Genomic DNA, 24,732 nt, shown 5'->3' with positions numbered 1-24,732 from the left:
CCCCAGGAGCATAGGGGCCCACGATGTTTAAGATGCCTATGTATATTTCTGTTTTGCTATGAAAACAGAGGCCCCAGCGCACTACTTTTCCTGGGGGTCTATGATACTGTTAATGCGGTCCAGCCTTCAGCACCCCATGGAACCCAGAAGGGCTGCCCCATGGAAGCTACAATTCCCAGTATGCATCAAAGGTGCATAGAGTCTTTGTAGGCTGCTTCCCCATATCCATCCAGCAATGTGGCCTCCTGGCTGAGCAAGAATCTTCTGTCGAATAGGCTAGTCCATCCATGCTGGCATGGCGTGTCCTCCTCCTGGTTGAGGCAGGGAAATTCCTGCCTCTGATTACCCTTTATGCTGGCCTCCTGGTCAGGTAAGGGAACAGACTACATCCTAGATGGGATGCCAATTCATCCAGGCCATCCACCACACTGTATATAATTACAAAATTTTACCATTTCAGCTTTTCCTTCATTCCACATAGAGATCCTAACAAAGTAAAGTTTATTAAGTCAGTCATCCCTTAACTAGCTAAATATTATAGTCACTGCTCCTAACTAATAAAAAGAATTATTATTCCCACAAAAAGCATACTGATATATTAGAAGCACTTACAGTATTTCTATATTATGATAGGAAGACAATTTGAGACAGCCAAAGTTCTGAGGACATACTACTCACTCTGTTTTTATATAGTTAAACAAAAGAATTACACTTAGAGGCACTTCATTAAATTTGTAATGCCTTAAACTTTAAGAGACGTACAACCTAAGATATAAATCTGTTTGTCTTCCTCTTGTGTTAGGGTCTGCACCGACCCGTTTTAAATTTTAAATGCATACAAGAATTACATAAATTTGTTTATTGCATCAAGGCTTTTTGACTTTGTCAGGAACCTCTATTTCAACAAAATAAAGCAAAAAAAAATATTTTTACTAAATTATAAAATGCTCTGGTTGAAATTATGACCTTTGTGTTGTTAGGGTCGGTTTCGACCCAGTTATTATAATACGATGATAAAGCAATAATTAGAGCCAAAACTGAAATCCTAAGTGCACTGTCAACTGACACACTGACCACCAGCTCCTCTCCTAATCATGTGAGCTTTCTCATTTTGCGTGGCTTTCCAGTATACCTGCACAAAAACAAAACAAACAAAGACGGGCATGTCCAGACATGTGAGGTGAATTCACTCATTTGAGTGCCATTTGACTTGCAGAGTGCACATTTACAATTTGCAGCATGCAAAAATGAGAAGAAGATTTACAGTGAGCCAAGTTCTGGATCATATTTTTGGTGAAAATGAAGGAGAGGACACAGAGCAGCATAGCGATTCAGATGAGCAGGTTTCTGAGGAGGAAGACAATGTGGAGTATCATCAAGAAGACACAGACACATCTGATGAGTCGGATGAGGAGGTCACTGGTGCTGAAGCTGCTCCTGCTGAAAGATTCAAGTCCAAAAATGGTAAGATCTTTTGGAGCTCAGTACCTCATGTTGTACATGGCAGGGCAGCTGCTGCAAATGTCATCAAAATGACCCCTGGAATCACAAGGTTTGCTCTGACCAGAGTCAGTGACATCAAAACATGTTTTGAGCTATTTATGCCATTGTCACTAGAAAGAATCATCATTACTATGACGAACCTTGAAGGAAAAAAAGTCCATGGCGACATGTGGAAAGACATTGATGAGGAATAACTGGATGCTTTCATTGGTGTTCTTCTTCTTGCTGGAGTGTACAGATCCTGCAATGAGGCCACTGATAATCTATGGGACGCATCAACAGGCAGAAATATTTTCCGGGCAACAATGTCACTTCAGACATTTCAAATGATATCAAGAGTCCTCAGATTTGACAACAGAGAGACCAGAGTGAGATCTGACAAGCTTGGTCCCATCAGGGATGTCTGGGAGAGATGGGTGCAGCTCCTTCCGCTGATGTTCAACCCAGGGCCAGAGGTGACAGTGGATGGACGTCTTGTCCCTTTTCGAGGAAAATGCCCCTTCCGGCAATACATACCCAGTAAGCCAGGGAAATATGGCATAAAAATCTGGGCAGCCTGTGATGCAAGAACCAGCTATGCCTGAAATCTACAGATTTACACAGGCAAAGCTGCGAGTGGCATCCCTGAGAAAAACCAAGGAAAACGTGTGGTCCTCGATATGACCACTGGACTGCAGGGTCACAATATCACTTGTGACAATTTTTTTACCAGCTATGACCTCGGACAAGAACTTCTCAAGAGGAAACTTACCATGGTGGGAACAGTGAAGAAAAATAAACCTGAGTTGCCTGCTGAAATCTTGCAGGTGAAGGGCAGGGCTCCACTTTCCTCAAAGTTTGCTTTTACAGACACCACCACTGTTGTCTCATATTGTCCAAAAAGAAACCGGAATGTGATACTCATGTCTACTCTTCACAAAGACGCAGCTGTATCATCAGGAAGTGACAAAAAGCCGACAATTATCCACGACTATAACAAAAACAAAGGAGGAGTGGACAACCTGGACAAGCTGACAGCCACATGCCAGCGAATGACCAGAAGATGGCCAATGGTTGTGTTTTACAACATCCTTGATGTGTCTGCATATAATGCATTTGTGTTGTGGAGCCACATCCACCAAGGGTGGAACTCAACCAAAAAAAACAAGCGGAGACTGTTTCTTGAGGAGTTGGGAAATTCCCTTGTCAAGCCACACATTAGGCAAAGGGAACGGGGGCCCCGAGACCCAGACGCTGCAGCCTTTGTCAGACAGCTGCAGAGCTCACCCAGCACTCCATCCTCACCATCAGCAACACAGAGAGAATCTGCATCAGCATCCTCCTCAGCCAGCCCTGCCTCAACACCAACCGAAACAGCCCCAACCCCAGTCAGGCCGCCTGATTCGAAAAGAAAGAGGTGTCAGGTCTGCCCAAGCAGTAAGGACAGAAAGACAAATGTATTGTGTTTCAACTGCAAGAAATATCTCTGCAAAGAACACTCAAAAAGTGTCACTTTTTGCCACACATGCCTCTAAACACACACATACACAAGCATGTTCTTGCACACAGAGGTTTTTACTCTGATTTAGCTTTGTATTAGTTTTGGAACTTGTAATTGATTTCTATTTGTTTGATTTTCTTGATTGGTTTTTGTTTATTTGACCATGCAAATATATATTTTGTGTCATGACCTGTTCTGCTTTTCATTTTTTTCAGTTTATATTAAAGTTCTATTGCTGAAAAAAATATTTTTTTGCCTTTTCTTGATGTAAATATCTATGGGTCGAAATTGACCCGTAACACCATAGATGTCACTTTAGTTATTAATATTAAAATGAAAAAATAAATAAAGCAAATTTATTTAAGAGATGTGTTCTATACCCCTCAGTATTAGTCAGGTAACACAAGAACCTTTTATTTATTAATATGATTCTCTTGAGGTTCATTTTACCATTTTTTTAAATTGAAATCAAGGGGTATACTGACAAAAAAAGGCCCAGAGGCCCACACCAAAAGTATTAAAACCAACATTTTCATGAATAAGGAAGCCTAACAAGGTAACCAAGAGATGAGAAACAAATTGGATGATAGCTTATTGTTTTTAGTGTATTTTATAGCTGATTTAATACACGGGTCAAAACCGACCCGTTAACATAAGAGATGATAACAGAAAGCTAACACAAGAGGAAGGTTAATGAAAAATATGTTCTGAGATTACTCAGGTGTGGGAGATGGATGTTTTACAGTAAAGTTCTTAGACTCACCAATCATGGTGCTATAGAGTGGTAACATTTTTCAATTTGATCAGCACATGCAAGTAAAGATTTCCCTGTACTCTGCACATGTGACAATAATGACCCTGCTAAATTTAGCTATTGGGCTGATCTAATGAAGCATGATGGCCTTTCTTTATTCTGGTGTCTCTTTCTTCTCATTCTATCTCTCTAACTTTCATTTTTGCTTTCTCTCAAAAACAGTAGTTCTCTTGTAAACCACACCATGTTAACCTATATACATGGTGCCTAGCCCATCCTTTGTGGGCTCTCCTTCCCTAAGGAGAGAAAAGACATAGCATTAACAGTATAATTAGGTGATTATTTTAACAACTAATATTTGACATCAACAGGTAGTTAAAATATCACCTATCCTTTGTGATGCACTACTATAGCATCACTGCATAGTACATCATGTGCTTGCTTCAGGGGTGTAATATTATATATACATGCTGAAACATTACCCAAAATCCTCAGTAAATATTAGTCAAAACTTTAAGAAAATTAATACCACCAAACCAAAAATATAATGGTATACAATTTAATTGCATTTGCTGCAATCACAAAATGCAGATCTTCACAAAACTCGAACACAAATGAAACTACTTTAGATGGTACCGCTTTTAGTTACAAGACCCCCAAGCTACGGAATCACCTCCCTGCTAGTGTAATGTCTGTCAAACAGACTGCAGCTTGTGAGATTTCAGGACTGTGTCTCTAAAATGGACATGAGCAATACTGGAGCACCACAAGGAATAGTCCTGCCTCCTTTTCTCTTCACCCTGTACACCTCAGACTATAAATATAACACCAGGTCATGTCACTTGCAGAAATAAATCACTTATAGTGTGATATCAATACATTCATATCATATGAAGCACTTATGAGGTGTATTGATAAAGGGGATGAGACAGGGTATAGGAGTCAGGTGGAGAATTTTGTTTCTTGATGCAGAAAAAAAAAATGATCTGCAACTTAACAAGGAACTGGTTATTGACCAAAAGAACCTTTATGCATGGTCACTATTCAGGGAGTGGATATGGAGGTGGTGCAGTTCTACAAGTACTTGGGGTCCACATGACAGGTTGGGCTGGTCTCATAACACAGTTGAACTGTATAAGAAAGGGCAGGGAAGGCTCTTTTTTCTTAGGAGACTGCATTCCTTTAATATTGGTAGTAACATCCTCAACATCTTCTACAACTCTGTGATGAACAGTGTGATTTTCTTTGCTGTGGTGTGCCGGGGTGGTAACATCACTTTAAGAGCGACCCACCAAATCAACCAGCTAATTAAAAGGGCAGGCTCAGCTATGAGTTCACTCAGGATCCCCAGAAGGTTGTAGAAAAGGAGAGAATTAAAACAAACCTGAGCGCCAATATGAACAACAGTGCACATTCTCTCTCTAACACACTGAGTATTTTCAGGCAACAAATCATTCAGCAGAAGTGTGTCGAGAAATGCTACTGGGGCTCCTTCATACCAGCAGCAAAACTCTTGCATAATTCCTCACTGTGACTGTCTTTCTAGTGTATGTCTATATTTATTTAATAGTTAATAAACTTCTATTAAAACAACAACATTTATTTATATAGCATGTTTTCATACAAATGATGTAGCTCAAAGTGCTTTACAAGACGAAGAAAGAAAAAAAAAAAAAAAAAAAAAAATTAGACAATACTAATTAACAAAGAATAAAGTAAGGTCCAGTGACCAGAGAGGACAGAAAAAAAACAAAAAAACACCAGACGGCTGGAGAAAAAAACAAAATCTGCAAAGGTTCCAAGGCCATGAGACTGGCGACCCCCACTAGGCATTCTATGTAACATAAATAATCTAAATAAGTCCTCGTGGTTTTCTGGCTTCATGTGAAAGAATTAGATGATGATGGTCATCATCAAGCCTAATTTCTCCTTGGGGACAAATAAAGTTCTATCTTATCTTATCTTATCTTATCTTATCTTATCTTATCTTATCTTATCTTATCTTATCTTATCTTATCTTACCTTGGTCTCAGCATTTACATTCTGATTAAATACCTCACAACCACTGCTTAAATCGAGCATTGTATAATTATAACTCACATTTAGGATGTACTGAAAAAAAGTCTGATATTTTCTTAAGTAAAATTGTGTAAATCATTATTTTCAGTTGTTCCCCATTCTCTTTTTCATCTCAGTACCCTGTTTCGGTATTCGGTTGCCATCTTGACATCAGAGCTTCTGCCATACTTTGACATCAAAGGTGTCACATCTGGATTTAAGCATGTGCCATTTGATATGGGTGGAGAAGACCAGCCAGTTAGCCTGGTGAGGTCAGACTTTCACTTTGTTTATGTCACAGAAACACACACACCCAAAGATTTATTTTCTCTTTTCCTTTGTCTTTTCCTCTGCTCCACTCTTCTCCTTAATTGTAATTGCCAAATGAAGCAAGTCTTCTCTTAACAAGTGTTGATTTCTATTTTCTGTTAACTAACATTTGTGGATATGTCTTCTACATTGTGCTAAATTTTGCAGTTTTATTTGCATTTGTAATTCATTTGTATGAGGTCTAAGTCTGTTTTGAAAAGTGAAAAAGTGTTATAAATGTATACACTGAATTCATTATCCAAAGCTTGTGTGGCCTGTGTTGACTCTAGTGAATTAATTTTCTGATAGCTTTGTTCATCCATGAAGGACCTCCACACCTCATAGCTGACATTCTCAGTTTTACTTCTGAAAAAAAAAAACATGCCACACATTTGCTCAAATGTCTGCTATTGTAATGCGGTACACATCCTCATATATGGTTTCTTTATTTGCTTGCTACCCTCGGGCCCTTCTGTCACTGAACTGATTACACATTTAACCTGTTCTGTCATTCAAGACTCATCTTTAGAGTCCTGGCACTTAGTATCTAATTTCTCCTTGGTTTTTTTGACATCTAGCTTTCATTTCTTAGAATTCAATATTTTTGTGGTAATGGGTATCCTATACTACTGTAGAGGATGACCCTGTCGAGAACATTGCAGTGAAGGATAAGTGTCAGGTTGTAAGATTCCCTGGTGGACAATGTAAATCGGCCATCACCTCCACAGGGACACTAGAGGATAGTCAACCTAGTGTCTAACAATGTTGGGTAACTCTCATTCAGTTTAGGAACCTGCTGCCACAGAGCAAGTACAGGGAATCCTATAGGGTTAGGATTCGGATTAGGGCTAGAGGTAGGTAGTAGGTAGAGTAATAATATGATAGAAGTGTAGTGAAGGAGAAATAGTGTATGTTAGGTGGCAGCAGTTAGGTCCTATATGTCATGCATTATTTCATCCTATCTATTATAGTAGGAAGCTTAGCTAGGGAATGTATGGCCCTTCAGAAAAGGAGTTAGATATATAATTATACTGTAGGAAGTCCAAGAAGGACAGTTGCCTTTACTGACACAATAAGTTATTACTCAATTTTCCCAGGCTATTGATTAAACGTCTGTCCTGGGCAGCACCTGATTGTCATGATTTTTGGGGCTTTTTGAGTATGAAAAATTAAATTCCTTATTCAATTTTTATGTATCATTATGTTTAAACGTCATTATTTTCTAATCATCATTTTTATAACTTTATTATGTAGTTATTTTGTTCAATTCTCAATGACTGCAACTATATTGTGGTGGATGATGGCACCCTGTCCCTACCTTGTGACAACTGGAAGCATGACATGTGATGCTATTGTGCCAACAATATTTAAGATGGTAGTGCGCTAATAAAAAAAATGTCCACGTGGTTGAAAACTGTGTGACCTTTTTGTGATGGATTTAGTTATTCAATTTAGGGAATTAAACTTTGGTGTGTTTTTTTTTAAAATTTTTTTTCTTTTTGCGTTGCATTGCATATTGGACTTTTATATTTTGATTGTCTACTCCTTTTTGGTTTCCTGTCTCTGACTTTGATACTGCTGTATGTCATCTCTTGCTCTAAGTACTACCTTGTTTAGTGCTGCCTTTTTGTTACATGTCAGAACACTGATAGGGCATTGAGTGTGTAAGAAGGGTGGTGACAAAGAGTTCACAGTTGGGAGGAAGAGCAGCCAGAGAAAAGCAGAAGGCTGAGCAGCAGGAGACTTAAGGTAGGAGTATTTGGTAGGTCATTCTAGCAGACAGACAGGACACAGAAACTAAGTGCAAGTGTGCCAAGATTGCCTATGTGGTTTTGCCATTTATTTTTGCACTCTTCTCCTTTTATCATTTTTGTATAATAAATATTACCCTTTTGTATTCATATTGATTTCCACCTGTTACAGCTATTGCTTTTTTGTTCTTTAGTTGCCTCCTGTTTTGCATCCTCTTTGCAACAGCACCATGGATGACTGTTTCTTCTCATGACTATTTCTAAAGACATGCAGAGTAACACAAACCTCAAATGAAGGTGAAAAGCAAGTGCTATATATAAACACCATAATAAGTTAGTGTATCCATAGCAGGATCACCTTATCCTCAGGTAAATGGGGATGTCAAACAGTTGTGAAATAAACAAACAATACCATATAAAGATTTGAGGTTCTAGCTGGGGAATACCAAATTAATGCAGGAACTAAATAGTCCAAGTGAAGTAAGGTCAAGGAGAATGGTGAGCTTTGTTCCTCTTGTGTAGGATCAGTGCTCTGTAGTGCTCTGTCTGATGATTACTGGTCAATGAAGACTTCCCGACGTCATCTGCTTTTATCTTTAGCAGAGCAGGAGGAATAGAGGCAGCAGAGAGTGGATGTGACATCAGGCTTTGTTGGGATGCCCTTCCTCTTTCCTGAGAACAGGAGTGAAAATTGTTATTGTGGAAGACACAACCTTATCTCAATTCCCCCTGGGTTTTCCTTATATCAGTCCCTGTGAGAGACCCACTATTCCCATTGTGTATGACACAGTATTACTGAGTCCTGAAAGAGTTTGTACAAGTATAAATATTCAACCAAATTAGAAGAGGAGTCTCCCATTGTATTCCAGTTCAACTACTCCACCAATGGAAGCTGTCTGCCACACTAAATAAAATTCTTACCACCCAGCACAAAAAAAAAACAAAAAAAAAAACTGATTTGAAGATTTTTTTTTTTCAGAAAAACAAAGGATGGTTATTATGTACTGCTCGTAAACTGCATTCTGTGGTGCTTAAAAGACTAAGATTTCTCAGAGTAAATGTAACCCAAATGGGAGAGCCAGAATATGGTTGAGCATCTTTAAAAGGTTTATTGTGAATGTAGATAACGGCCCTTTGTGCCCAAATGCCACATTTCACTTTTAAACACATTTACTTTCTAAATTGGCACTGCATGAAGAAGGAGGCTGTAGCTCTATGTGGCTCCTATTGTGGCTGCTTTTACACAGGATGTCTTTTCAGAAGCCTTTGGCGGTTTAGTGATGGGACCATGTGCTTTACTGCTTAGCATTTCTGGATGAACCAGCTATCTTTCTGCACACACTGTATAGGTTCTGGTAGAAGAAAGCAGTTTTGGTCATATACAGTTTTTTTCAGGTGAAATGTGTATGATACCATGTGCTGTAAGAATATACTGATTTAAAAGATGTATTTGCTAGAGACCGCTATTTTATTATGCAGTGTTATTTAATTAGTAGTATCACTATGAGCAGGAGTAAAGGTGAAGTAAAAATAGAAGCGTGTTATCTGGTGGTTTTATTAGTACTGACACCATTAAAACTCCACCTACCCATTCCTTTATTTTTATGATGCTCATATTCTTTAACTTTGCAAGCAGATGTTTAATTACTACAGGAGAGTCACATCTAAGCCAAAAGATGGATTTTGCAAATATTAATTGCAAAAAGTGAACTCTCCACAATGTGATTGTCTTATTTATTTAATGTACAGTGGAACCTCGAGATATGATCACCTCTGTATACGAGAAATTCAAAATACGAGGAAAGTATGAGCGAAAAATTCAGATCTAAATATGAGCATTGGCTCACGTAACGAGCCACGAGCCAGGCTGTGGGTATAGCTCGCGGCTTAGCGAGGGGGCGTGGTAGCTGTAGCGAGCCACAGGGCGATCTGCGGTGTCTGCGTTTCTCACCTAAGTGCACAGGTGGGAAACTGCCCACATCCTTGATTTGTCCTGTGGCTGATGGGCTGGGCAGGGTTGCCACCCGTCCTTTAAAATACGGAATCGTCTCGTATTTGAGAATGAAATCGCGCGTCCCATTTTGAATCAATACGTATGCGTCCCTTATTTTTTTGTATTAAAAGTGGTAACCCTAGCAGCTGCCATGTCTTCCCTGCATATATAGAGAAGCGCGAGCCAGTTAAGGGGGAGAAGAAGTAAAAGAAAAGAGAGGAGAGGAGAGAGAACGGAGGTTGCAGGAGGAGGCAGGAATCCGCAGCAGTAGGAAGTCGGTGCGAGAGAGCGAGCGAGTACAGGCTCGCGTGTAGCTGAACAGGCGAGCCAAACAGCTGAAGCAGGACGGTGTAGAGAAGGTCAGCTGCATTAAGTGTCTCGCCTGTTGCAGAGCCCGCATGGGAGAAGCAGGTGAGACGCTAACAGAGAAGAAGCACCGGGGATTGTCATCTGTTTTTTGAAGACTGCTTCCTGTTGACGTTTTAACCTCGTGTTAAAGGATTGTTATTCTTATGTACTTTAAACCTCCACTTCACAACTGTTTTAAGGATTATTTATTTAAAGATTTATTGAATGCTCTACTGCACTTTGGACACCTGTTTTGATTCTTTTAATAATCAGTTATATTATTTACCAGTGTTATTTATTAAAGGTAGACTACAGTATATATAATTTATCAGTGTTATTTGTTAGGAAAATTGATTTTTATGTTAATATATTTGGGATGCGGAACAGATTAACTGGATTTCCATTATTTTCAATGGGGATGTTTGTTCTAGATACGAGAAATTCGCTATACAAGCTCAGTGCTGGAACGAATTAAACTCGTATCTAGAGGTTCCACTGTATCTCTATATATAATCTTCATTTGGATCTTGATCTTTGTTTGTCTGCGAATGAATTAGAAGAAGAAGCACTAGATGGCAGTAGACAGACAGCTAAAACATAGGCATTGCATTAAGAATCTCCTCCAGGTTTATACTATTGAAGACTGTAATACTCCAGTCACACCTCAAAACACAGACATTCAAACTAAACAAATTGTTGTGCTTTAAATTAACTAATCTTTATATATAATCTTCATTTGGATCTTGATCTTTGTTTGTCCGTGAATTCCACGCATGCGTAGACCACCTTCCAGTTTAGTACGTTGTTGTTACTCACGGATGTCAACAATGTGCCGGAATAACGAAAGGGGTGGTGGACAGTGTTACGCTGGTTAGCTCCTGAGGCCTGGTTAGAGAATGAGATTGCCGAAGATAAAAGTTACGTGCCTACGTAACATATGATTGAAAGAAAGACAGTGGGTAAAATGAATGACAACGTAACAGCACGTTCCGGAAATTATTATTGTTACGTTGTAGCCGGCGAGTGCTGCGCGTCTCACAGTTGTACCGTGGCTTGCTCACATGTCAGTGAAGTGATCCCTATTTATGCTTTAAAGAGCCTGGATACTTATGTGTCCCCCTTTTATAACCATTGCTCCGTGTATATTGCCTTACTCTTTGGATTGCCACAAAGCAACCTGCGAGATTGGAGAAAGGTTGAGAAGAGATCGTGAGAGGAAACGACAGCATCGTGAAAACGAGACGGACTGTGAATGGAGAGAAGCAGAAATGCTCCTACACCACCACATAATTACTATTCGGACAGTGATTCCGAGTAGGCCGTTCCTATCGAATCGATGTCCAATGGTTTTGTTTTGTAACTTTGTTTCCCTTATAAAAAATCATAATGCTGTGCGACGAAGGGCCCAGTTCACGACTGGCAGCTGCGTTTAAACAGGGAGCCCTTCACAGACAACTTTAACACGCGCAACGTAGTTGGGCGCACATGGCTAGTTTCCATAATAAACAATAGACCACTTAATTAATCTTATGAAAGACACGGCTGCCCAGTGGTTAATGATGTAGCCTAACAGATTCAGAGTCCTAACTTTGGATCCTGTGTTAAACGCTGTACATGTGGACTTTGTACTTACCCGCCGTGTCCCATTTTCTTTTCTTATTGTTATGAGTTTGAGTTCCTAAGCACAAAGAGTCTCAAAATATCACAAAAATGCACACTAAAGGGGGAAACTATCAAAACAAGGGAAAAAAAATGCAGGATCTTTATGAATAAGAATATTTGTTATTCAAAAATGGTATTGAAAAAGCAATAAGATTCATGGAGTACCAAAAAGCAGAAAGGTGTTTCCTTAAATAATAAAGGCAGCCCTAACCAAAACAAATCCCAATACAAAATCCAAGTCAAAGTCAAAAATAGAGTAAAATGGTCAAAAGTTCCCATTAATCACAAAGTATAATAACAAAAATCACTCACCAACTCCCAAGTGCATGTGAATGAACCAGAAGGGATTTTAGGTTGCCCCCACCTTTAAAAGGCTGAGCCAAGTCCCATGTAATGATGGGCCGGTGGCCTCATGTCTTGGGGAACCACTCACAAAACACTGATACTGAAGACAAGATACTTAAATATAAAGAAAACGGCATATTCAACAATGTTAACATAGAGAAAGGAATCATAAATAAATAAGACAAACATAAAAGTGGCATTTAAACTCCAGACAGGGGATGAACCCTGGCTGAAATATAACATAACTAGCCAACCCACGGCGTAACATACGCCACATAATTATGTATTGATGGGTGAACACTTGCTGAACAACACAGTTGTCCAAATGGGGTGGGTTTGTGGATACCACTGTGAGTGAATGAAAAGATGGACCTCTGGAGACAGCAACATACAATTGTCCGTGACTGAAAGCGGGATCGTCTGTGACGATGGAGGCCACGCTGGTGAAAGTTACTTCGTCGGTAGGGATAAGTTTCAGCACTTGTTCATTAAGGTGTAGTGAGTCTTCGTTGTTGATACTTAATATAGCTTGCGTACTGAGTTGTTCCGAAGTCACAGTTGAGAAACACTTTTTTAATGTCTTTTAAGCACAGGGAGAAAAATTAACATGTGAAACATCCGTAATGTAATAAGCCACCAAGAAAAGTAACATTGCAACAATACACGCTACGATCCGATCGCTGTAAACAGAAGTGAAAACAAAATCGAGGCCAGTGCATTCTTTAACTGCCTTGTAGCGCAATGATAGTGCTGCTGTTTTGCAGTAAGGAGACTGTGGAAGATTTTGGGTTCGCTTCCCGGTTTCTCCCTGTGTGGATAGCGCTTTGAATACTGAAAACACCGGTATATCAATGTAATGAAGTATTATTATTCTTATGCGTCCAGCGCTCTCTCTCGCGCGCACCTGTATGTGTGTGTGTGTGTCGCTCGCTCTCTCTCGCTCGCTGCACGTGTTCCTGCAGGCATACCAGTAAGTGAATGAAAAGATGGAACTCTGGAGAGAGCAACATACAACTGTCCGTGACTGAAAACTGGTTTTGGCAAATACATTCACATCTTTTTGAAAGTTTGGCCCTGTGCCTTATTAATTGTCATTGCAAAGGCAAATCTAACAGGAAATTGTCTTTGCTCAGATGCATGTGCAGGCTCTCTCTCAGCAGCACAGGAGCCTTCCCAGCCCCCCCCAAAGTCTCTCAGAAGCAGGCAAGCCCTCTGTCTCTCTGTAATATTGCAGCAGTTGTATAAACACTTTTTTTTTAATGAGTTTTAAGCACAGGGGGAAAAAAACCCAGGCTCCCTGCTCAGCTGCATGCGTAAGCTCTCTCTCTCTCTCTCTCAGCAGCACGCTAGCCCCCCCACCCCCCCCCCCCCTCTCTCTCAGCAGCACGCAAGCCCCCTCCCCCTCTGTCTCTCAGAAGCACCCGAGCCCTCTCTCTCTCTCTGTAATATTGCAGCAGTTGTATAAACACTTTTTTTTAAATGAGTTTTAAACACAGAGGGAAAAAAAGGAACATTTGAACAAATCCGAACTTTATTTAAAAGCCAACCAAGATAGTAACATTGCAGGAGTTCACCATTTTTAATCAGGTGACTGACAGTAGTGGAGTCAGGCACAGAGAAGGTCAGCTGCTGAGAAAGCGTCTCGACTGTTGCAGGGCGGTGAAGCAGGTGAGACGCTAATGAAAAAGAGGCACAGGGCTTATTGGTTTTTAAAGACTGCTTCCTTCATTGTGTTTTAACCTCAGTTTTAAAGGATTGCGCGGCTCTCTCTGTCGCGCAGCCTGTGTGTGCCTCTGCCTCTCTCTGGCGCTGCCTCTGTGTGAACCAAGGTTCCACTGAGGTTGACTAATGAAAATTCAACGTGGCTCAGAGCTGCATGTGGACTGTGGCACAGACAAACAGAAAGGACGGCATGTTTTCCGAGGCGTCGCGTCCGAGTTGGTGGGCGTGGCTCTGCGAGTTGTCATCGTATCCAATTTTCTTAGAGTTGGTGGGCGTGGCTCCTTCCTGCGTGCGCCATGGGTGTCTTACTTGTCGGCGGCTTAGTGAATCCATGCCCCTTCCGGCGTGCTTTCCATGGGTGGCTACTTGTCTTCTGGCTTAGTGAATTATATATATAGATATACCAATATAAGAAGCCTCAATGGGAGGCTTCCAGACATCCTAACCCTTTCCATTAAATCTACATATTGTATCATACAAGAAGAAGAAGAGACTTGAGTTCTGCATGGTAGATGGGGCAAAAAGGGCACCTCCTGGAAATCCCGACAGGACGAATGAGACGAGAAGACCACCTCCTTGTGGTCCCAGTGTGGCAGACGAAACAGGAGGACCACCTCCAGGTCAAGAAATAAGTTATTTCGCCACATTTCAAAAGCATGTATGATGGGTAGGTTTGGCAGAAGCCCGGATCCTAGAAACTATTGCTCTCCCAAGAGGATTCGTTTTGCTGACGTTCTCGCATCGCTTGTGCATTAACGGGGGGAGGAAAACTAAAAGGGATAGCGTTTTTCCGATGTTAGCGGCTAAGTGGCTTTGTCTTTCTTTCTTCGTTTTGCTGACATGCTAGCCTCGCTTGTTATTAGCGGCTAAGTGAGTTTTCTGTTTCCTTACCCCGACTCCACCTCTCATATTCAGGCCAGACAGACACACACATACACTTTCATGTGTAGATGTTTATATATAAGATATGCATTTGACATACAAAATTGTGTTCTAAAGTTAATTGCTTTCTATAAATTTTTTAAAAATATTTTGATGCACACTGGTGCTTTACATTGCAAATCTATGGTGCACAGAGTAAAAGCTTAAAAACTAGCCTAATACGTCCATTTTTCAAGCTAAGACAGATATTGAGTACTGATCCATATCTTGCGATTAAACACACATTGTGAACTAGTTTATACATGTCATTTTTGAGCAAAAAATTATGAATATTATGAGATTCGGCCATTTTAAAACAAGACCAGCTGTGTGTGACAGCTCAGCACTCAGTCTTCTTGTGCAACAATGTGGTTGGTTTTCTTTTGATTCACGCAAGCAAATAAAAAATGTATCCTTAGCACAAGTGAAAAAGTACGAGGAATATGTGATAAAATGATTATTACCAGATCCCTTTTACTTGGCTTGAAAAATGAACGTATTTAGCTTTTAAGCTTTTCCTCTGTCCCCAGTACCCTCCATTGTAAAGCACCAGAGCAGGCAGGATATTTTTTTAAATTTATAGAAAGTGATAAACTTTAGAACACAATTTTGCATGGTAAATGTAAATATGGCATGTTTATTAAGAAACTGGAAAATGCCAAATTTATTCTTTAATATGTCAGCCTGTGTGTGTGTTATAAGACACACCTGAATTGCTTATTCACGCAAAGACATCCCAAAGCCGCGATTTGATTTGCAAAGGGCTTGTGAATGTCAGTGTTGTGCCTGAGTGTGTCCCCCTGTGGTGGACCACCAGCCATTCCAGTTCCGTTGTTGCAGTTGGGGCAGACTCTGACTTCATGCAACACACTGTGCTAGAAAAGCATGTTCAGAAAGTTAATAAAGGGTAGAAAGATAACTCTTGCGGAATCCAAGTACACCCAGACACTATCATTTCAGGATTTGTTTCCCAAATTTTAATCGTTAAAGTCCCTTTGGCTTGAATCATCTGACCCTAATTCTGAACTATCTTCATTTGTGACAACAACCAGTTTCATAAATGTATTTTTCATATACGGCTTGGTATGTTTTGCTGACACTGAGAACAGGATTAACAAATAAAATCACCAAAATAGAAGAAACTGCCATATCTTTAAATGTCTCATGATCAACTCATAAACTTAAGTGAAACAAAGGACTGCCTATAAAAAGTTTGAAAGGAAGTCCAAGTAACATCTTCCTAAACAAAGTCATTCCTTGTTTGATCTGGATGATTTGCTGGAAGCAATGCTCGTTCTTATAATAAATCTGTTACAAAGTTGTTTCTTTCATTTTCTTTCACTTTAAAAATTAGCAACAGACGTGCAGATCTAAGGAAGATCCTGCCTTGGTTCATCAACCACAGAAGAAAAAAAAGCACTGAAGACTGTGGCTCAGAACTGTTCTTACTGCATTTTTTGTTACAATCTTGCCCTTTATGTGGCTGTTATGTTTTGTGAAGAGGTAAAGCGAGGTATATAAAATGAGCTGGGATCCCATACTGTGAATATGGTAAAGGTGAAGGTGTTTGAAATTCAAAGAGATAAAGAGTTGTGTCATACTGTCATAGCAGCATGCTTATAGAGATGTGCACTCTGAGGTCACTATAGCCTAAATGACGACAATTTCTTTGATCTGTCTATTTTACACATGGCTGGGGCAGAGTTATGTAGAAGTAGATGTGGCATCAGTTGTCTTAGGTGGCTCTGGTGTGGTCCGGGAATGGAAACCGTTACAAAAAAACAGCATAACCCCCAGTTGAGTCCCCTGTGTTCATGTAACTCAGGCTCAGTAAGATACTCACTATTTCCACATGTTTAACAGTGATTAGTAATGGATGCTGATGGAACTGTATTACATACTGCCTATACAAACAGAAAATTTCAGGATTAGACTTATTATCTATATTAGTCACAAAAGTTACTTTCTCAAGCATTATTATACCTATTTTCCTATTTCAGAGTATTAGCGGCAGGATTCAGCATAAGAAACACACCTAGTATGGTGCCAGCTCTTCACAAGACACATTCACACAAATTCTATCATTAATTTATAAAGGAGTCATGACACTGGGATGTAGAAAGAAACAGGAGTAGCTAGAGAAAAAAAACCCCACAGATACGTCAAGAAAGAACAAACTCACACAAGTATTTGTAGTGACTAAATCTACAACTTCTACAGATCTTCCTGGTATGGGTGCTGGGAAACAGCAGTACTACACATTGTGACTCCCTAAATACACTAGCATCTTATTAAAGTGATCTTGTTCTGGCACACAGCTATATTTTTTTTTCTTGTGTTTCAGCTGCTATCTTATCCCGTGACTGCATATTGATGTGTTCAGTTTTTTGTCATAATGCGTCTGTGACAAAATGGCTACAGTGAGTCATCCTCAGAGCCCATTTGGCTCTTCCTCCAGAGTAATTCGTAAAATGGGTTACTGTGTCAGATGATAATGTGTAAGCAGTGAATGGCTATATTTACATCAGACTTAAGATCAAACTATCGCTCTATATGGAGAGGATATCTTACACCCATTTTCTTCCATCTTTTACAAACACAATGATAAAATCAATGCAAACTTAACTTTACAAGACAAACCAAGTGATAACTATTTTGTTCAAATGGTGTGCTAAAAGATTGGGAAAGTCATGATTAAATTCAACACATGTGTCTATCTTAATACAGTTTTACTGTAAATGGTTGAACACCACAAAAGTTCCTTTTCCCATAAATACTCCTGCAGCTTTTGCTAATGCAGAGCTAATTAACCAGTCCTGTAAATAACACTGTCAAAGTATGACTGAGTTAGCAGAAGATATCTCTTCCCTTCTCAGCCTTATTACAGACTTGTCAAATCAGTCGGGCAGCTACGGTAAATAATGAACTGGTCTAATAAGAAAGGACTAAATAAAAGGAAGTATTTGCATGTTTTACATGCCTAATTTCTAAATAAAGAAGCCACAAAACATTTATCTACTTAGAAATTAGAATGCATGTTAATCGGGAATTGTACCCAAAACCTTAATCTTCCCCATTTTGCTGTTTTGCAATTAGTGGTGCATTAAGTAGCTTATTTGTTTAGGTTGCTTGGATAGAAAAAAGAAGAAGAATGCAATGAGGACCTAATTTAACAAATACAGAAAGCTTAATTTTTTTTCTCAAAGTTACTTTTTCCACTTTGCATCCCCTCCGTATCTTCAACCTGTCTTTTCTAAGTAATGTCATATCATTATTTATCTTCTTTCCTTTCTTGCAAGTACTTTAGCATGCAATATTAAACTTATTTTTACATTGTTGGCATCCTATCCAGGTATTGTTCCTACCTTGCATCCAATAGTGGCTGAAATAAACTCCAGCTGCCCCATGACCCTGCCCTGGATAAGCGGGGTCAGAGAATGAACGGATGAATCTTTTCTGCTGCACATTCCATTCCTTCTTATTTACTTCATTTACTACACATTTAACAGACTCTTTTTTTCCCTTTTAAGGATTTATTGATTTTAGGGTTTCATAACAAAGAAAGCATTCTCAGTCAATAAGATCTGCACTAACATCTTACTCAGATCTGATCAGATCAGATTCAGATACCCTTCCTGCTTTCTTCTTCAATACCGGATTATAAGGAGTTATTAAAAAATGGGTGCAAGACTGGAACAATCCCTGAACTGAACAGAACTATGGCATAGAGTTCACTAATATACAAGATTGCACTGTATTTCAAAAGGGCAATGTTGAAACTGCACTGCATCAATAATGAAAAAAAGACACCATATAAAATATTGGACCATCACGGTGGTACAATCGGAAGGGCTGATGCCTCACTGTTCTTCAGGCCACAAGATCATCTCAGACAGTTAAATTCTTAATGTGCTCAGATTACACAGTTTGCATTGGTTTCTTTCCATGTTCCAAAAACAAACCAACAGGTCAGTTTGTGACACACAATTTCACCATTATAATTGTGTGTAGTTCAGGACCAACATGTCATTCAGGGTAGACTGATGCTTTGCACGTGATGCTGCCAGGATAGCTCCTTTTAACTCTTTTTTGTATAAATGGTTTGGAAAATAGATGAACAGATGAGTATTCATTTAGTGATGGCAATAAATAATAATGTGAATATATTAATATGTAAATTGAAGTTAAAATGGTACTAATCAATACACCAGCGGTTCTCAAGCTGTGGGGCGCTCCCCCCTAGAAGTAACAAAAAAGGGGGTGCGAATGTTGCCATATGTGGTGTCATTTTGCTATTCGTAGGGAAATTTTAAACTTGTAGCGGTGTATCAGCAGCAAAAAATATAGGAATAAATTTTATTGGGGTTTCAAAAAAACGTTAGGGGGGCGCGATTAAAACTGTTGTGAAAACTCGGGTCACAAATACTTAAAGGATGAGAAACGCTGCAATACAAATTATATTATAACCACCAGGGGGTGCCACTGATCCCCAAGCCACACACACAGTAATACCCAAACACTCATAGGATAATAAAAAAGATATTTATTCTTCCACTATACCATCACAAAATTATCCTTCATAAAGATTGTGCAAAATTACAATAAATAAAGCCAATTTTTCCTCCTTCCCTCTTCCATTGAATGTTGCCCGCTGCCTCCCGACTCTGACTTGTCTGATGTGAGGTGGCAGGCTTCTTTTAAGCTGAACCCAAGGAATGCTTCCAGAGTAGCTCTGTGTCTTCCTGGAAGTACTTCCAGGTCATATAGAAACTAGGAAGGTCCTCCCCTGCCAGTGCCCTCTATCGGCACTCAGGGATCCCGACAGGTTTGCACTTCTGGACTCCAACTCCCAGGAACCCCTGCAGGTGTTCCGACTGGGCTGTCATAAGTGGACCACTGCCACTTATCATAATGAGGTTGGAATTACTTCCAATTTCCGGCTTCCACTGGTTCAAGCATTATTTTATTCTCGTCCAGCTAGCCAACCTGCCTGTCCTTCCACTCCCACCTCTGTTCCGTGCAGGAAACTATCCTCCATCCTGGTCATGATACCTGTTTTGCTTCTCAGATTTACACAAAATAATGCAAAGTAGACTGACTGATTCACTGACTCACTTATCAACAAAACCACTATTTCCCGTTTAGGTAAAAAGCTGAAATTTGTCAGGATGGTACATCTAGGGCACTAGGTATTCTCTAAGAGAGGATATTTTGATGTAACAATATTTTGGAGTAAATCTCCTCAAAAGAAAAACTAAATACCAAAAAATTTTGAAATTCCTTTGAATAATTTGATTAAAATTTGGTGACATTATAGAAAAATTAGCTGAGTTGTGTTTTTTATTTGTCTATAAATTTTTTATTAGTCAATATCCATATTACTAACCGAGAATGCTAAACCGGATGATGGAAGCAGGCACATCCGGCAATGGGCCGTAGCTGCAAAAAGACGTACTGCGCAGGCGCAAAAAGAGTCCGCGAGAGTCGGCTGAGGAGCCGAGAAAGGCGGACAAAAGAGGGCGAGAGAGGCGGATGAGGAGAAAGGCGGACAAAAGAGGGCGAGACAGGCGGATGAGGGTCCGCGAGAGGCGCAGGCGCAAAAACAGTCCGCGAGAGTCGGAGAAAGGCGGACAAAAGAGGGCGACAAAGGCGGATGAGGGGCCGCGAGAGGCGGACAAGACCACAGAAAAAAGGAGTGAGCACATACAAAAAGGAGTCACAGAAATGAGTCGCAACAAGCACCGAAAAAAGGAAAAGGCACATAAAAAAGTAGTCAAACGCGGGCAAAGCACGAAACACATTGCACACGAAACTAAACACACCAAAAAAAAAGAACAGACGAGCGCACAACAGCAAGGCACGTCCACACCCCCCCCCCCCCCCCCCCCCCACACACACACACACCCTACAGGCACGGGACGGGACGGGACGGGACACACACCAAGAGGGGGATTCAACAAGCCCATGGAAGACAAAAAAAAAGAACACAAAACCGCCCCACAGACCCTACAAGCAAGGGATGGGACACACACAAAGAGGGGGATTCAAACAAGACACAGGAACACAAAAAGAAAGAAGATGCTCGCGCAACAACAATCCCCCCCCCAAATCAATAAGAAGTGACACCCAAAGCCACATATTTAAAGGAAACGTCCATATTAAACATACGTCATCTCAAAACCTTCACACTAGGCAGCATAGGTGGATCTCATTAAAATAAAGCACTATTAACCGTTCAACTGGAGAAAAGGCTCCATATTAACAGTGAGTGCGATCCTCCTTAATACTTATACATATTTCGCACGCTGAGGAACAAACAAGTCATGCATACACGGTCACGGGTACAAAACGATTCGGATCGGATAATGGGACCAAACACACGAACACGAATGAAACAAAAAGAAGACACGGCGGCGCATACAACGCGCTTCGGAAAATACGTGAGAAAAAATGTCTCGGATCAAAAAACGCAAAGCTCAAGTAACCCCGTTACAGAGACGTGCCCAAATGAACAGACACATTGAACGTAGATGCATACAGCGCGCGTCTCAAAGTGCTGCATCGAAACAAGCACGATTTCAAAAGAAAGAGCTCGCGTCTCAGACATACAAAAAAGAGAGCAAAGCAACGCGCATATGACCGGCCAGAAAACAAGCAAGCAAGACTCCAAAAGCAGAAAGCTCAACTGACCGACATACAAAAACGGACAAGGCACGATACAAACAATGCACGACATAGAGTGAAACAGACTTTGCGCAAAGCGGAGGCGAATCAATTAAAAATCAAAAATAGCGCGTCACAAATAATGGACATGCAACAACGCGGCACTCAAACACCACAAGCAAAACATGTTAACGGCAGCGAAGGCTACAACGGGCTTCTCACACAGCACAGGCAAATCGATTACAGCTCCAAAACAACACGTCCCAAATACTACACATGCAACAACGCGCCTCTCAAACGGCACAAGCAAAACATACACCAGGAAAATTCATTCGGATTAATGAATGTCATTTGCAATCATTGTCATTCAGTTCACTTCCCTGAAGAAACAACTGGCAATACAAGTACAGTAATACATTTACACGTTGTTGTCAAAAGGGTCAAATTAGACTGCCTCCTTTACATTCATATCCTGAATTTCTACAGAAGCTTCTAACTGACGATGTACCTGAAAGTGAAATCTTTATCAACTGCATTAGATCCTACAAATCGGTATCCACTATGGACATTAACGGTGGCACTGCACGTGACATCCGTCTTGAAAAAATGTTGTTTATTGATGAATGTACAATGGCATGAAGTCACTTACTCAACACCATTCATAAACTTCTACAAACGTTTATGAATAATAATATTCGATTTGGAGGAAAGGTACTTTTATGAGGAGGAGATTTTAGACAGTGATTAGCTATTCTTCCAGATGCCATGCACTCAGCTATTGTTCAGTGCACCTTAAAATACGCAGACAATTGGCATTGCTTTCAAAAGATACAGTTAGTAAAAAAGATACGATGTCCAGAACCAGATCATAACAATTGCTTATTACAACTGAGAGATGGTACACTCACCAATACAGATGGACTTCACCCACATATTATTACAATTCCTCAAGCCTTTATCTGCGACGACTTAGTTACAGACAGATTTGGAACAGCAATCTCATTAGACCAAATGCCCCTTTTAACACAACGCACTATATTATGTCCAAAAAATATTAATGTGGAAAACATAAATACCCAAGTCATTCCATTACTTCCTGGAGAGACACAACTCTTTCTAAGCTCTGACAAACTTGACTCTGATCACAACAATAACCATCTTCATTGACCTTACAAGTTCTGAGCTGGAATTACCTTTTACACTTAAACGGCGTGTACAAAGAAATTTTGCAATAAACCTTTACACTGTGCCACACACTTTATTGTTTGCTTTCTATTTGCATCATCTACACCTTCACACTATTCTATATCTCATTCATACATCACGCTCTTTGTCATTCCCAACACCAGGGGTTGGCGAGCGAAGCGAGCAGGGGGCGGAGCCCCCTAGTTTATTAATAACATGCTAATGTCCTAATGCTCTGTGGTGTGCCGAGAGTCTCCTTTATGCAAACAAAGGATGGAGAAGAAGCAATTGATGAGCTATGTAAACAGCACCCTAACCAAGACATTGGATGTACGAAGAGAGGAATAAGATGTAGTGACGTTCGGCATATCTAGTCAGGTGTAAAGAGTAAGGAGAAAGTTCGCCAAAACTGATTGGTTAGCAAGCGTAGGTGTTGCTTTACTAGAAGCAAAAAATGAGAGGAGAGAGAAGTAGAGGCAGAAGTGGTGTCCTTCAATCCATGACAAGCTGAGATCTACTTTGTCGTAATATACATTTGCATCTACACACTTGGAAAGAGGACACTCACCCTGCCCTCTGAAATTGGTTACATTCACATGCACATCTGCTTAATTTGAAAAGAAATGCCCCCAGCTCTCCAAAGTTCTTTATATATACAGTACATTCTGCCGACTCGAAAACCTTTAAAGAAAATCCACATACAAGTTATGAGAAACATGAAAAAAATACCTAAGTGAGGGACGCAAAGAAATGAAAATCATCTAATGATGATAATATTATATATTGAAATTTCATATAATTCCTAACGAATATCTGTTTAAATTCAAAAGAATACAATTTCCTGTAAAATTGCGTTTTTACAATGACCGTCAACAAAACAAATCACTAAGAAAAGCAGAAGCAATACAATACCGAATTGTAAGGAGTTATTAAAAAATGGGTGCAAGGCTGGAACCATCCCTGAACTGAACAGAACTACGGCATAGAGTTCACTAATATACAAGACCGTATTGTATTTCAAAGGGGCATTGCTGAAACTGCACTGTATCAATAATGGAAAAAGACACCCTATAAAATAGTCGAAATCAGTAAGAAAAGCAGAAGCTGATCTAATGCAAGAACGTTGTACTAATGGACAATTATATATAGCATCATGAACAGTAAGCAGCTCAAGACCTAATAATATTTTTATTACTTATTATTTGACTTTATTTGTTTTTATGCAGTTTGACTTACAATATTTGAGATACAATTGGTTATATTTGATTTGTTTTTAAATTGAAGCTTGCTCATGGTCACACAGTTTCAGTTGCAGAATTTGAAGTCCTAGGTCCAAAGCCTTAACCACCACAACACACTGCCTGCAAATGATATTAGCCCTTGGTAAGCTCTTTCTGTTGTTTGGTGAAGAGTCTATTGTTTATTTGGTTTTGGGCCAGGGTGAGTGAAGATCTAGAGAAGGTTGGAGCAAAGCATGTGGGTGACTGTAGCCATTGCCTTTAAGCCTGTGGGAATTAACAAGCAGATCTGGGATACGAAACAGAAGCCAAATGTGGAAGAAACAAATTAAAGAAAAAAAATATGTCCTCAACTAGGACCTTTTTTTGGGTATTTAAATAATAGATCAACCTGAAGAACCAGGCAGGAGGAAGCTTGTTCATTGCGTCTTTAATTTCTCTTCATGAAGAGGAATATGCAATGGAATGGTCAGTAAGCAAAGTTAAACACTCATATTTATAGTCAGTCAGTCAGTCAGTCATTATCCAACCCGCTATATCCTAACACATGGTCACGGGGGGGTCTGCTGGAGTCAATCCCAACCAACACAGGGCGCACGGCAGGAACAAATCCTGGGCGGGGTGCCAGCCCACCACATGGCACATACATACACACACCAAGCACACACTAGGCAAATGAATTTGCATAACAGTGCTAAATAAATCCTGATGTTTACTCTGATTGGTTAAAAGACATGAGATGTTTTCAGCAGAGAGCATAACCAGCTTACATACCCTAAAATAAAAGTCTCATTCCACTA

Source organism: Erpetoichthys calabaricus, chromosome 5, assembly GCF_900747795.2.
Source record: "Erpetoichthys calabaricus chromosome 5, fErpCal1.3, whole genome shotgun sequence".
Taxonomy (NCBI): domain Eukaryota; kingdom Metazoa; phylum Chordata; class Cladistia; order Polypteriformes; family Polypteridae; genus Erpetoichthys; species Erpetoichthys calabaricus.
This window is presented reverse-complemented; position numbering follows the sequence as displayed.